A 15601-nucleotide genomic window follows, 5' to 3' on the forward strand; every position below is an offset into this window, starting at 1 on the left:
GATGATTGTTTTGAGATATGAGGATGGTGATATTAGAGTCATGCTAGTAGAATAATTGTGAATTTGAGAAATACTTGTGTTGAGGTTTGCAAGTCCCGTAGCATGCACGTATGGTAACCGTTGTGTAACAAATTTAAAGCATGAATTATTCTTTGATTGTCTTCCTTATGTGTGGAGGTCAGGATCGCGCTATGGTTAAATCCTACCAACCCTTCCCCTAGGAGCATGTGTGTAGTACTTTGTTTTGATGACTTGTAGATTTTTGCAATAAGTATGTGAGTTGTTTATGACTAATGTTGAGTCCATGGATTATACGCACTCTCACCCTTCCACTATTGCTAGCCTCTCTAGTACCGCGCAACATTCGCCGGTACCATACACCCACCATATACCTTCCTCAAAACAGCCACCATACCTACCTATTATGGCATTTCCATAGCCATTCCGAGATATATTGCCATGCAACTTTCCACCGTTCCATTTATTATGACACATTCCATCATTGTCATATTGCTTTGCATGATCATGTAGTTGACATCGTATTTGTGGCAAGGCCACCATTCATAATGTTTTCATACATGCCACTCTTGATTCATTGCACATCCCGGTACACCGCCGGAGGCATTCATATAGAGTCATATCTTGTTCTAGATATTGAGTTGTAATTCTCGAGTTGTAAATAAATAGAACTGTGATGATCTTCATTATTAGAGCATTGTCCCGTGTGAGGAAATAAAAAAAAGAGAAAAGAGAAAGAGTCTCCAAAAAAAGGGGAGTCTCTAAAAAATGAGAGAAAAAGAGAGAAGGGACAACGCTACTATCCTTTTTTCCACACTTGTGCTTCAAAGTAGCACCATGATCTTCATTATGGAGAGTCTCTTATTTTGTCACTTTCATATACTAGTGGGATTTTTTTTATAGAAATTGGCTTGTATATTCCAACAATGGGCTTCCTCAAATGCCTTAGGTCTTCGTGAGCAAGCAAGTTGGATGCACACCCACTTAGTTTATTTTGTTGATCTTTCATACATTTATAGCTCTAGTGCATCCGTTGCATGGCAATCCCTACTCACTCACATTGATATCTATTGATGGGCATCTCCATAGCCCATTAATATGCATAGTTGATGTGAGACCATCTTCCTCCTTTTGTCTTCTCCAAAACCACCATTCTATTCCACCTATAGTGCTATGTCCATGGCTCACGCTCATGTATTGCGTGAAAGTTGAAAAGTTTGAAAATACTAAAGTATGAAACAATTGCTTGGCTGAAATCGGGGTTGTGCATGATTAGAGTATTTTGTGTGACGAAGATGGAGCATAGCCAAACTATATGATTTTGTAGGGATGAACTTTCTTTGGCCATGTTATTTTGAGAAGACATGATTACTTTCTTAGTATGCTTGAAGTATTATTATTCTTATGTCAATATTAAACTTTTGTCTTGAATCTTTCGGATCTGAACATTCATGCCACAATAAAGAAAATTACATTGATAATTATGTTAGGTAGCATTCCACATCAAAATTCTCTTTTTATCATTTACCTACTCGAGGACGAGCATGAATTAAGCTTGGGGATGCTTGATACGTCTCCAACGTATCTATAATTTTTGATTGTTCCATGCTATTATATTATCTGTTTTGGATGTTTAATGGGCTTTAATATGCTCTTTTATATTATTTTTGGGACTAACCTATTAACCGAAGGCCCAGTGCCAGTTTTTGTTTTTTTGCCTATTTCAGTGTTTTGCAGAAAAGGAATAACAAACGGAATCCAAACGGAATGAAACCTTCCCGATGATCTTTCTTGGAACAAACGCAATCCAGAAGACTTGGAGTTGAAGTCTGGAACTCCGCGAGGCGGTCACGAGGCAGGAGGGCGCGCCCCCACCCTCGTGGGCCCACAGAGCTCCACCGACCTATTTCTTCCGCCTATATATACTCTTATACCCTAAAAACATCAGGGAGAGCCACGAAACCACTTTTCCACTGCCGCAACCTTATGTACCCATGAGATCCCATCTTGGGGCCTTTTCCGGCGCTCCGCCGGAGGGGGAATCGATCAAGGAGGGCTTCTACATCAACACCATAGCCTCTTCGATGATGTGTGAGTAGTTTACCACAGACCTTCGGGTCCATAGTTATTAGCTAGATGGCTTCTTCTCTGTCTTTGATTCTCAATACAAAGTTCTCCTTGATGTTCTTGGAGATCTATTCGATGTAATACCTTTTTGCGGTGTGTTTGCCGAGATCCGATGAATTCTGGATTTATGATCAAGTCTATCTATGAATAATATTTGGTTCTTCTCTGAATTCTTATATGCATGATTTGATATCTTTGCAAGTCTCTTCGAATTATAGGTTTATTTTGGCCTACTAGATTGATCTTTCTTGGAATAGGAGAAGTGCTTAGCTTTGGATTCAATCTTGCGGTGTCCTTTCCCAGTGATAGCAGGGGCAGCAAGGCAGTATTGTATTGTTGCCATTGAGGATAAAAAGATGGGGTTTACATCATATTGCTTTAGTTTATCCCTCTACATCATGTCATCTTGCTTAATGTGTTACTCTATTCTTATGAACTTAATACTCTAGATGCATGCTGGATAGCGGTCGATGTGTGGAGTAATAGTAGTAGATGCAAAATCGTTTCGGTCTACTTGACACAGACGTGATGCCTATGTTCATGATCATTGCCTAGATATTCTCATAACTATGCGTTTTTCTATCAATTGCTCGGCAGTAATTTGTTCACCCACCGTAATACTTGCTATCTTGAGAGAAGCCACTAGTGAAACCTATGCCCCCCGGGTCTATTTTCCATCATATAATCTTCTATTTTACTTCATATTAGTTTCCCGTTAACTTGCCAATTTCTGTCGCCGTTCTTTTATTTTGCAATCTTTAATTTCCAATCTATACAACAAAAATACCAAAAATATTTACTTTACTATCTTTATCAGATCTCACTTTTGCGAGTGACCGTGAAGGGATTGACAACCCCTTTATCGCGTTGGTTGCAAGGTTCTTGATTGTTTGTGTAGGTACTAGGTGACTTGCATGTTATCTCCTACTGGATTGATACCTTGGTTCTCAAAAACTGAGGGAAATACTTACGCTACTTTTCTGCATCACCCTTTCCTCTTCAAGGGAAAACCAACGCATGCTCAAGAGGTAGCACCGGCTGCCCCGCGCTTCTCTAAGCCAACCACTGTGCTCCGCTCCAAGTCGTCATTGGTATGCCTCTGAGCCGCCTCGGCTCCGTACGCTTCGACGTCCACCACACGCTCGTGTTGCTGTGCCTCGTCAGGCCCACGCTCGCACGGTTCCGCCAGTGCCGGCTCTGCCCCCTCGCCTCACCTCACCAGTCCATACCGCGCTGAGCCGCCTTGCCGGGGACGTCGTTAACCACCAGCAGCATTGAGCTACCCCGGCCTACAGCGCTTCTTGTAAGCCACCCAAACCTCAAACTGCCCAACGTCGGCCTCATTTTTTCTCTGAGTCGCTGCGCCTTTGCCGACCGGTAGCTTCCCAAGAAACTCTGCTCCTACGGCCGTCTGAGTCACCGTCGTCGAGTGACCTGCCTTTGGGTTTTTTCCATCGCATCTGCCTGCTTCGAAGTCGCCACCGTCTGCTGCTGAGCCGCTGCTCACTTCCACCTGCCAGAGACGCCTCCATGGCCTCCTCCGCCTCACTGCCGGAGTGGGCGGTGAGCCGGACCAAGTCGCCCTGCGTCGAGCCGCTGCTGGAGGGCCGCCCCGCGCCTCTGGGTTTCCTTGCATTGAGCGCTGCCCCGCGTGGTGAGCCGTCCTGCTCCATGTCTGCGGTCGCTTCACCTCTGCTCCGGGTCAGCTTGAGCCGCCGACCGCCCCCCGCGAGCCTGCGGCCGGCTGGCCCTCACCTCGCTTCAGAGCCGCCACTCCCGTCCCCCTCGCTCGATTTTTCCTCTGAGCCGCTGTGCCCCTGCGTGTTCTTCTGCTTGGCGCCTGTCTGCCGAAATGGGTAAGAAGAGCCGGTTGGAGGAAAAATTAAAGTGGCCAGGTGATGAAAAAAGAGAGACCCGGAGGGTCCGTTTTAAGCTGCCGCTTTGCAACTGCTGAGCTCCACCATGCGACTGCCTTCGAGTCGTCCCATCTCTGCCTTCACACCCCCGCCTCAACCATGCTGGCTATAAGGCTACTTGGGGTCTTGGCGTTCTACAAGGGCGTCCAGTGGTCTGTGACGGTAGCAGCGCTATGATTGATTCCCTTTTGCAAGGACATGAGAGAGGGGCTAAATCACCATAGCAAATACTAAAGGTTGTTTGAAGAATAGATCATCTTTCGTTCGGATGAATCAGGTGAAATTTGTCCAGTCAATTTTTATTGATACATTTTTTAAAGAACAATTACTCTGGCTTGCAATGTTTTTTGATGCAGGACAAATTTTCTACTGCAAAGGTGACCTTCATGTCACGGAATTTATTGAATGACTCATACCGGGAGTCTGGGAGTATACAATGATTGTTGCGAAGATCATCAACTCGCCACCTTTACTTCTATCTTCAACATATTCCAGCATTCCGCTGTTCAACTATATGCCGGTTCATAGCACGGTCAAGTATGGAGAGTCTCAAGCCAGCTCCTCAAATTGTCTTAAGACTCGGGGGCTACAATGACACGACTCAGCCAATTCAAGAACTCTGGGTCATTGGAGGGAAAAATAACCCGACTCCGGAGGCTACTGCCCTATTGGTGAAAATTTGAAGGCCGTCAGAAAATTTCCGGCTTAAAAAGTGCCTGACAATCATAAAAATCCAGCTCAATAGAAGAATTTTGGGTTATCAGGAAAGATTCCGGTTCAAAATCTGGCTCAAGGGAAAGCTATCTCCCACAAAGCTTTGAAAGCTCTCAATATCCGGTTTAAAATTCTGGCTCAAGAAGAATTTATCTCTCGCAAGGTTCGAGTTCTTAGAAAATTAAAGGTTGCCGAAGATGACCTGCTGCCATGATGCGCGGTTCAAACATGGGTATCCTGGCTTATTGGCTTATACACCCTGTTACAAATTACATGGGGGCTTCCTGCTCACTGAGCATAGCTATGACTACCCTTTGGTCCGGCTTATAGGATGGGTTGTAAAAATCACTTGGGGGCTTCCTGTTCAAACATAGGTGTATTCACCAAAGAGAACATAGCATCACTACCCTCTTGACTGGCTTGGAACACCAGGTGTATTCACCAAAGTTTCCAGGTTATCTTGTTCAAACATAGGTGTATTCACAAAAGAGGACATAACCTTTTTTGGCGTGGAATGTAGGTGTATTCACCAAAACTTTCCAGGTTATCTTGTTCAAACATAGGTGTATTCACCAAAGAGGACATAACATTTTTCAGGCTTGGAAGCCATGTGTATTCACCTAAAAACCCGGGTTAGCCTTTTTAAGTCTGCCACTCCGCCCAGATTGACTAGAATGACCCGCCGTACTTTTGACAAGTCAATTTTACACAGACCCTGAACTTGTCAAAGTTAAAACGACGATTGGTTATGTGAGGTCCGGCTTATAAGGTTTGCATGAAGGTTTAACTCAGTGGCTGTGCGGCCCTTGAAAGCACTTGAGATTTAGGCTTGGTGGCCTATGAAAGCCTTGTTTTTTCTGTTTTTTTATTTTTATTTGAACATTTTGTTGTGGGTTCATCTTTGTACCATATTGACATATGGTTTAAAACAATTCAGGTCATGTAGCCTTAATCTTTATGACTCATATTTGAGCATATTTGGGGTTTTGATAACCCGTCCTGATAGAGGGCATTAAGTTACCAGGATATCTTTGCCTTGAGCAATCAAAATCATAATATTGCATGCCTACGGGTCAATACCCACGACGGATTATATTATTAAAATCTTGAATAGCCAACATGGCTGGATTTTTATTATGGTTATCAATAACCAGTATTATGATTGAGGTTTTCAAAGTCGCTTTAGCGCAATGGCTATTATTTATCAATGGATATAATTTATTCTACAATGAAAGGAATAGTCCCGAGTCGCTGCAGGCTTACGACCCGGCACTTGGGGGCTACATTATTCAAGTTGAGATTACATCAAATATGCAAGTCCCATGTCACTGCCAGCATGCACGATGGCACTTGGGGGCTAATGCAAAGTCATTTTTGCTCACCTTATTGAAGACCCGACTCATCACATTATAATGAGCCGGCCCTTGGGGGCTACCAATTGCTGCTGTCAAAAATTCAAAGTACACAAGCATTAATCCATTATATTGAAGGGTTCATTGCTCAGTTGGTAGAGCACAAGATTCTTAACCTTGTGGACGTGGGTTCAAGCCCCATGGTGGGGATTACATCATATGATGTTATTTTCAATGAAGAATATATATAAAGTCCCAGCTCAGTAATGTCTTGCTGAGCCGGCCCTTGGGGGTTACACATTGCTGTTCAAGTCTACATGATCATATCTAAAAAGTCCCTGCTCATTATTGCATAATGACCCGACCCTTGGGGGCTACACTGGTTGAAGTTTTTATGAGCATAAGGAAATTACAAGTCCCAGGTTGCTGCAAGCATGACAACCCGACACTTGGGGGCTATATATGTGGAATATTCAGTTTTGACTGGTGACAGAGATGAACAACCTGGATTTCTTCAAGGTTGCAACATTTATATTGAAGCAAATCTTAAGCTGTTATTACGCTCCCTTCTTAAGACTTGGGGGCTACAAGTGATATGCATATAAGGGAGGTACATTTTCAAGCTTCATGTTAGCAACAATTATGACCCGGTGCTGTCAATATTTACAAACCGGATATTCTGGCAATGAAAAACCGGCAAGCTTTGCATCCTTAAGCCGGCTGAAAATTAGATGAGTATTTCAAGACCAATATTTTTTAAGCATTGGGAGCTGAATCAAATGAATTATTCTTAACAATATTTTTCTGGGAGAAACCAATGTCAGCAAATTGATTATGAAGCTAGCCTATTGACCCGGATTTTTTAGAAGAAAGAAATGGCAAGGACTTAAGGATGATCAGGATCAGTTTAACATGGATAAATCCAAATTAAACTGGGGGCTACTGTCGAGGATATACCCCGCGGTATGACCCGGCTGGGACCTGGTATTTCATTGGTAAAACACCCGAGCCTGGTGACTCGTTGGTGACCCGGTAGATTATAAGCCAGATTGTAAGCCGGCGGACAGTTATAAGCCAGATTGTAAGCCGGCAGATTGTAAGCCGACGGACAGTTATAAGCCAGATTGTAAGCTGGCAGGTTGTAAGCCGGCGGACAGTTATAAGCCAGATTGTAAGCCGGCAGATTGTAAGCCAGCGGATAGTTATAAGCCAGATTGTAAGCCGGCAGATTGTAAGCCGGCAGACAGTATAAGCCAGATGGTAAGCCGACAGACAGTTGTAAGCCAACAGACAGTGGTAAGCCGGCAGACGTTAAGAATCCCGAGATGTTAAGAAGCCCAAGACGTTAAGAAGCCCATGGATGGAAGCCCGTGATAAAAGGTCAGAATAGTTTAAGTCTTAATCCGACTAGGACTCTACATGCAACCCGCCCCTTCAACTTATATAAGGAGGGGCAGGGCACCCCAAGAGGACAGGAAGAAACAATCTCTAAGGCCAGACACAACTAGAGGAGAGCCGGTTTATACGACGACTCCCTCATGAGCATAATGAGACCTAGCCACAAACAGCATGGAGGGCTATTACCGGATGATGTTTCCTAGGGCCCAAAGCTGTCTAAATCCTTGTCTTGTGTGTTAACGCGCCTCGCGTCTCTCGATTCCAATCAAACCCTCTCAAGCTACCACATAGATGTGTTGGCCTCACGACTAAGTCCTCACACTAGGACATCTGCCGTGACAATTCCACGACACTATGTGTTAATGCTTTGTTTCAGTTCTCTATTAAAAGGAGGCCTTAATATCCCTTAGTTTCCAATATGGACCCCGCTGCCACAGGAGGGTAGGACAAAAGATTTCATGCAAGTTATTTCCATAAGCACATATGACTATTTACGAAATACATGCCTACATTATATTGACGATCTGGAGCTAGTGCCGTATCTCCCTAGGTTATAACTGTCTCATGATGAATATCATCCAACAAGTCACCGATCCAATGCCTATGAATTTATCTTATATTATTCTTGCTAAGTTACTACTGCTAACATTACTGTTACACTTGCTACAAAATTACTGCTATCACTGTTACCGTTACTATTGCTGCTATCACCACTATCAAACTATCATATTACTTTGCTACTGATTACTTGCTGCAGATAATTAATCTCCAGGTGTGGTTGAATCGACAACTCAGCTGCTAGTACCTTCAAATATTCTTTGGCTCCCCTTGTGTCGAATCTATAAATTTGGGTTGAATACTCTACCCTCTAAAACTGTTGCGATCCCCTATACCTATGGGTTATCAAGACCTTTTTATGGCGCCGTTACCGGGGAGCATAGCTATATTTGTTGAGTCACTTATGATTATCATATTATCACTATGAAGAATCTGAAGGATGCTAAGACTAAGATATTTCCTTCAAGGACGAGGGGAGGTAAGGAACTGCCATCCAATTCTGCTTTAGATTCACCTTATGTTATAAGTAAAGTTGCAACACCACCACATGCTATCAGTTCTAATATGTCGCAAGTTATTGATGATGCTACTTCTGCTATGGATAATGCTTATGATGATGCTAGTACCTTGCTTGATAATGATGATGTGCCACTTGGTGAATTTCTTGATGAACAAATTGCTAGGGTAATACAACATGATGTTGTTGAATCTGATGATGAGCTTGAAACTGAATCTCCTGAAACACCTGCTAGAACTAGTCTTCCTATATATGAATTGCCTAAGGTACCGGAAGGTTATGTTATGAGTGAGGAGACAACTAGAGATATTCTTGCTTGCAGAGATAGAGATGATCTAGAGAAATTATTATGCAAGTATAAAGAAAAATCTCTGAATGCTAGAATGAAATGTGATCCTAAGTTTGCTACTTCACCTATCTTTATTGATGATAAGGATTATGAATCCTCTATCGACCCAGAGTTAATTACCTTGGTTGAATATGATCCTTTCCATGGTTATGAAACTGAAACTGTTGTGGCACATCTTACTAAGTTGAATGACATAACCACCCTTTTTACTCATGATGAGAAGACTCGCTACTACTTTATTCTCAAATTATTTTCGTTCTCATTAAAGGGTGATGCTAAAGCTTGGTACAATATTCTTACTCCTGGTTGTGTGCGTAGTCCCCAGGATATGATTTTTTACTTCTCTGAAAAATATTTTCATGCTCATAATAAACAAGCTGCCTTACAGGAAATATTTAACTTTGTGCAAACTGAAGAAGAGAGTCTCCCACAAGCTTGGGGGAGGCTTTGCCAACTACTTAATGCTTTGCCTGATCATCCTCTTAAGAAAAATGAAATACTTGATATCTTCTATAATGGACTAACCGATGCTTCTAGGGACTTCCTAGATAGCTGTGCTGGTTGTGTTTTCAGGGAACGGACTATTGGGCAAGCTGAGGAATTATTGAATAATGTGTTGAAAAACTATGATGATTGGACTCTTCCTGAACCACCAGCTAAACCCACTCCGAAGAACATGGTTATATTATATCTCAGTCTCAAAGATATGCAAGAGGCAAAGAAATCTATGAAGGAAAAATGTATTAAAGCCGAGGATGTTAAAAATTTACCTCCTATTGAAGAAATACATGGGCTTAATACACCACCACTGCCTAAGGTGGTAGAGGTAAATTCTCTAATGAAGTTCAATGATAATGACAATCCTCACAATATGCACCCTTGTTGATGCCTTTATGAGTTTGAAAACTATATTAGAAAACAAGATCACTTCAATGCAAATGTTATGAAACAATTGAGATACAATTTCTATATGATTGCTCGCTTGAGTGATATGTTATTTAGAATCTCAAATGATGTTAGAGGTGTTGGAAAGCATGCTTCTATGGTTCAAACTCAGTTAGAACAAGTTGCTAAATTACAAAGAGAATTGCTTGATGAAATGAATAATAATATACATGACTTTGCTGTTAGAGTTGCAACTAGAGGAGGTAAAATGACTAAGGAACCACTTTATCCTGAGGGACACCCGAAAAGAATTGAACAAGATTCACAAAGAGTTAACAATGATGCACCTAGTCTTTCTAGAAACAAAAAGAAAAAGAATAATGATATGACTTTGCATACTTCTAGTGAACCTGAAATAGAAAAACCTCCTGATAATGATAATGAAACTTCTATCTCTGATGCTAAAACTCAATCTGGTAATGAACACTCACCTAGTGATAATGAAAAAGATAATGATGAGGTTCATGAAGACACTCAAACAAATAATAAAGAACCAGATAATGATGTTGAGATAGAACCACCTGTTGATCTTGATAACCCACAACCTAAGAATAAAATATATGATAAAAGAGACTTCATTGCTAGAAAACACGGTAAAGAAAGAGAACCGTGGGTTCAAAAACCTATGCCTTTTCCACCCAAGTCAACTAAAAATAAAGATGATGAAGAATTTGAACGCTTTGCTGAAATGCTGAGGCCAGTCTTTTTGCGTACTCGCTTGACTGATATCTTGAAAAAGCCTCCTTATGCGAAGTATATGAAAGACATCATCACTAATAAGAGAAAAATACCGGAAGCTGAAATCTCCACTATGCTTGCTAATTATACTTTTAAAGATGGAGTACCTAAAAAACTTGGAGATCCGGGAATACCAACTATACCTTGCTGTATCAAAAAGAATTATGTGAAAACTGCTTTGTGTGATTTAGGAGCTGGTGTTAATGTTATGCCTTTCTCTTTATATGAAAGACTTGATTTGAATAAACTCACACCTACTGAAATACCTTTGCAAATGGCTGATAAATCAACTGCCATACCTATCGGTATTTGTGAGGATGTGCCCGTTATTGTTTCTAATGTTACTATTTTGACTGACTTCGTTATACTTGAGATGCTCGAGGATGACAACATGTTGATTATCCTTGGTAGACCCTTCTTAAATACTACTGGCTGTTATTGATTGCAATAAAAGCAAGGTCGCTTTTCATATCAATGGTAATGAGCATACGGTGCATTTTCCGAAGAAACAATTCCAAGTGAATGGTATTAATGTTATTGAAAAATCTCCGACAATCACTATTGGAAGTTTTCAAATACCTCTACCTACTGTCAAAAAGAAATACGAAATGTTTATTGTTGGGGAAATGCATATCCCCATTGAGGTTACGAAAGTTCTTCGGTTTCATGCTAATCGAAAGTGGTTGTTAATAAGACATGATCAACCATATTAATAGATCATTTTTGAACGGTATGAAGTTGATGAATTTAGTAAGAACTACCTTCTGTACCTACTTTTAGTTTTCTGTTTTTATTAGTTAAATAAAAAAATGCCATGTTTTGTCTGTTTTCTGAATTTCCCGTGCAATAAAAAATGACCCAAAAATAAAAGTTCTCAGAATGCCCTGAAAATTTAGTACGATTCTTTTCTGAATATTTCTGAATTTCTGGTGCAAATAATATCAAAGGAAGGTGCACCAGGTGGGCACAACCCACCTGGGCGCGCTAGGACCCCCAGGCGCGCCCTGGTGGGTTGTGGTTCCCACGTGGGCCCCCTCACTTATCCCTTCATACCACATTATCACTCACCTCCAGAAAAAAATCTTCGTTGCTCTCTCTCCCGTTCTCGGTGTCAAAACCGGTGGATCTCCGGTAGGGGGTCCCAAACTGTGCGTCTAAGGTCAATGGTAACAGGAGATAGGGGACATGATGTTTACCCAGGTTCGGGCCCTCTCTATGGAGGTAATACCCTACTTCCTGCTTGATTGATCTTGGTGGATATGAGTATTACAAGAGTTGATCTACCACGAGATCGTAATGGCTAAACCCTAGAAGTCTAGCCTGTATGACTATGGTAATGAGTATATCTCCCTTCCGGACTAAGTCCTCCGGTTTATATAGACACCGGGAGGATCTAGGGTTACACAAGGTCGGTTACAAAGAAGGGAATCTACATATTCAGTCGCCAAGCTTGCCTTCCACGCCAAGGAGAGTCCCACCCGGACACGGGTGCAGTCTTCGGTCCTCGTATCTTCACAGCCCATCAGTCCGGCCCATGGATAACAGGCCGGACGCCCGAGGACCCCTTAGTCCAGGACTCCCTCAGTAGCCCCTGAACCTGGCTTCAATGATGAGGAGTCCGGCGCGCGGATCTGTCTTCGGCATTGCAAGGCGGGTTCCCCTCCTTCCGAATACTTCATAATGGTCTTCGAACGATCAAGTTTAGCTTGGCAGCACGAGCAACATATATTTCCACAAAGGGCGTAATAATTTATAAGTTCAATCCCCTGGCAACTTTTTACAACACGAGATCATGTCAGTCCGGTCATTATTTTGAACCGTTGTTTCGCCTGCGGCCCCACATTCCGAAACGCGGTTGTCATTGACACGTCTTATCCAAGCAGAGATTGTGTCCCCTTATTAAGGGATTCTTTTATCGACACGGACGTGGGTAACCCAACCGTCCTTAGGGTACAACTCCCTGGGAATAGTCAAAGTTTAAGGCCCGGGAGGAGGCGTTCGATATTCTCGGCCTTCATAAAGGGGCACAGACCCGCCTTTCCTCTCCACGCTTGCTTCTTCCTTGACTCTTACTACCTCGAGTTCCAACACCCAGGTCTCACCCTCCGTAATCCTAAGTCATGTTCGGATCCAACCGTCAAGGCCGGTGGGTGGCTTCTTCTGTCACACAGGAGGATATCGCGAAGCTTCGGGCGTCCAGATACCTGACCGCATAAATCCTCCACCGGCTTCCCGCGGAGGGGCAGGTTATCCCTACCCCCAGATCCGATGAGAGGTTCGTGTTTGTTTCCCACTTCCTCCGAGGATTGGGGTTCGCCCTCAATCCCTTCGTCCGGGGGCTCATGTTCTATTATGGGTTAGATTTTCACGATCTCGCCCCAAACTCTGTTCTTCTCATCTTGGTGTTTATCGTCACGTGCGAAGCCTTCCTCCGAACTCCTCCACACTTCGGCTTGTGGCTCAAGACCTTCAATGTGAAACCGCAAATGATAGAGGGGGAGCAGGCCGAGTGTGGTGGTGCCTCAGTGAGCAAGCTCACCAGCGCTATCTGGCTGACAGGATCTTTCAAAGAGTCTTCCGACTTATCGTAGCAGGGGTGGTTCTATATCACCAAGCCCCGTGGTTCCAAGTGGGAAGCTGCGCCTGCGTTTCGATCCAGCCCCCCAACTCAGCTTGCATCATGGATCAATATGGGGTTGGACTAGGGATCAGTTGACGAGGTGCGGACTCTGCAAAGTCGCATCCAAAGCCTCATTGAGAAGGATATCAATATTGTCAACGTTATTCAGGTAATGCTAGTCCGCCGTATCCTGCCGTGCCAGCGACGACCTCTCCGCCTGTGGGATTTAACCCCGAAGGGCCACGGACTCTTCAGTACTTCTTCGGCACTACGCATGAAGGAATGTGGAAACTATTCTTCAGGAGATGAAAACAATGGCCGGACTCCACCAAAGATACCGGCCTAGACTGTAACCATCCGGACACCCCGGTAAGTACTCGTCCACCGAAAACCTCATAATCATATATCCAGTGGTAAGACACTGAGCAAACCATCCTTTTCCAGGGCTGGATAAAGAAAGCAGATCGGATTAGGTGTTCGGCCCCTCTTCCCAAAGACTCAGCGGTCCCCATGTTAACAAGGATGCTGGCACCGGCACCGTACCAGGCGCCAGCAGGGGAGGGCAAGGTGGAGAGTGAGAAGACCCGGGATGACCTTCGTCCCGGAGGTAAATCAAATACTGACTCCGGAGAAATCGACATTTCCTCGCCTGAAGACAAAGGCGAAAGAGAAGCCAATATCCCTTCTCCATTCAGGAGGAAAAGGGCTACCTCCGAAGGTTGGGAGGGGCGGTCTCCTAAGAGGGGCCAGATGCCACCGTCGAGCGGCTCGGGTTTGGAAGGAGACGCCGTTGAACAGCTCCATCATGAGGACAAGCCCTCAACCAAACCGTAAGTGAATCTAGGGTGCTTTGATAGCATCTCGCTCCTTTCCTGTTACCAGAGAGATACATAACGTGCATGTGTATTTTACAGTTCCGCATAGAGTTTTTCTGGGTAATCCTCTTCTTCGAGAGACCTCCTCCCAGAGATGATGGAAAGCGATATGCCTCCACCGACCTCCTCACCCAATAAGTCAAATGACTCCAAAGTGTCATCTCGGAGGGATTTTCTTTATCAACAAGCTGTGCAAGGGATGAAAGAGGCAGTACCCGAAGGTGGACCTCCGATCGTCCGGGATTCGGGGCCCAATAATGAAGGCCCCGGACTCTCCGGTTTGCAGCCAATGATGATTCTGGAGACGGGTGAATGGGTTCCTTCAAAGGATGGTCGTGCTCCTAGAGCGGCTTCTGGGGACCCTGCGGCGCCGGATATATTGCGGGATATGCTGCGACAAGCATTTGTCTTGGGGGGACAGCATACCTTGATGGGTACAGTGGTTGAGAAGATTCTGTCTGCGAAGAGCGGATTGAATGAAGCCTTCATGAGCTTGCTAAAAGGCTTCGAGGTTTGTAATGTTTTCAACTATATTTTATTTGCAAAGATGCACTTGTGTATAGGTAGTAGCCCCTGAGACTCAAGTTGGCTTCCCCTGGGAAGCGAACGGAGGATCGAAAAGAAAAATTCAAGGACTAATCTGATTAACTTGAACGCAGGCTACTTCTCCCCTGGCTACTTCCCAGACTACAGATATTGCCAAGCTGCAGCGGAAGCTTGATGTGGTAGGGGATGACATTGCGTTAATCAATATGCGTCTTGACGAGTCGCAAGGTATGTATTCGGGGCAATCCCTTCACATACATTTTTGTGATATAAGCATGGCGCTAAAAGTTATATACTGGAATATGCATGACTGCAGATGGTGCTGCCACCGTTGAAATTCTTCGGGTGGAGCTGGCCCGGGCCAAGGAGCAGGCCCGATTTAGTAATGCGGCTACCGAAAAGGCATCGGCTTAGTTAAAAGCCGAACAAGTTGCTCGGCGCCAAGACGAGGAGAAGATATCCACGATGGCGCTCGAACTAAAAAATGCTGCCAGCCGCTGTGAACTTCTTGAGAAAGAGAATAAAGCCAAAACGGATGAGCTTGACAAGGCCTTACAAGAGGCGAGCGAAGCGCGGTCTGAATCCAGAGCAGCCCATGAGGAAATTTGGAAAGCTAGGGAGATTGCGGCTGGTAAGCCCTTTTTGCTACAAACTAAGTTCGGCAATCCAAACTATGCTCAGCTTAAGCAAGTGTGGAGTTCTGCGGACGAGTTTTTAGACTTGCCGAAGAGTTCTTCAGATGCGGCGTAGTTTTACCAAGCGTGAGAGGGGTATGCAATGGAAAAGCTTTTCTGGTCACAATTTGGCGCGCAAAAGCGCCCTCTGTTGCTGAATGAACAGATGTCCCAATGGGCCGAGCTTCATAGGATATCCGGCGCCGCCATGAAGAATGTCATAATCCAGTTGTGGCCAACTGAGCCTGTGACGA

This window comes from Triticum urartu, chromosome 2A (genome assembly GCF_056163025.1).
Source record: "Triticum urartu cultivar PI428250 chromosome 2A, HENAU_Tu73, whole genome shotgun sequence".
Classification (NCBI taxonomy): Eukaryota; Viridiplantae; Streptophyta; class Magnoliopsida; order Poales; family Poaceae; genus Triticum; species Triticum urartu.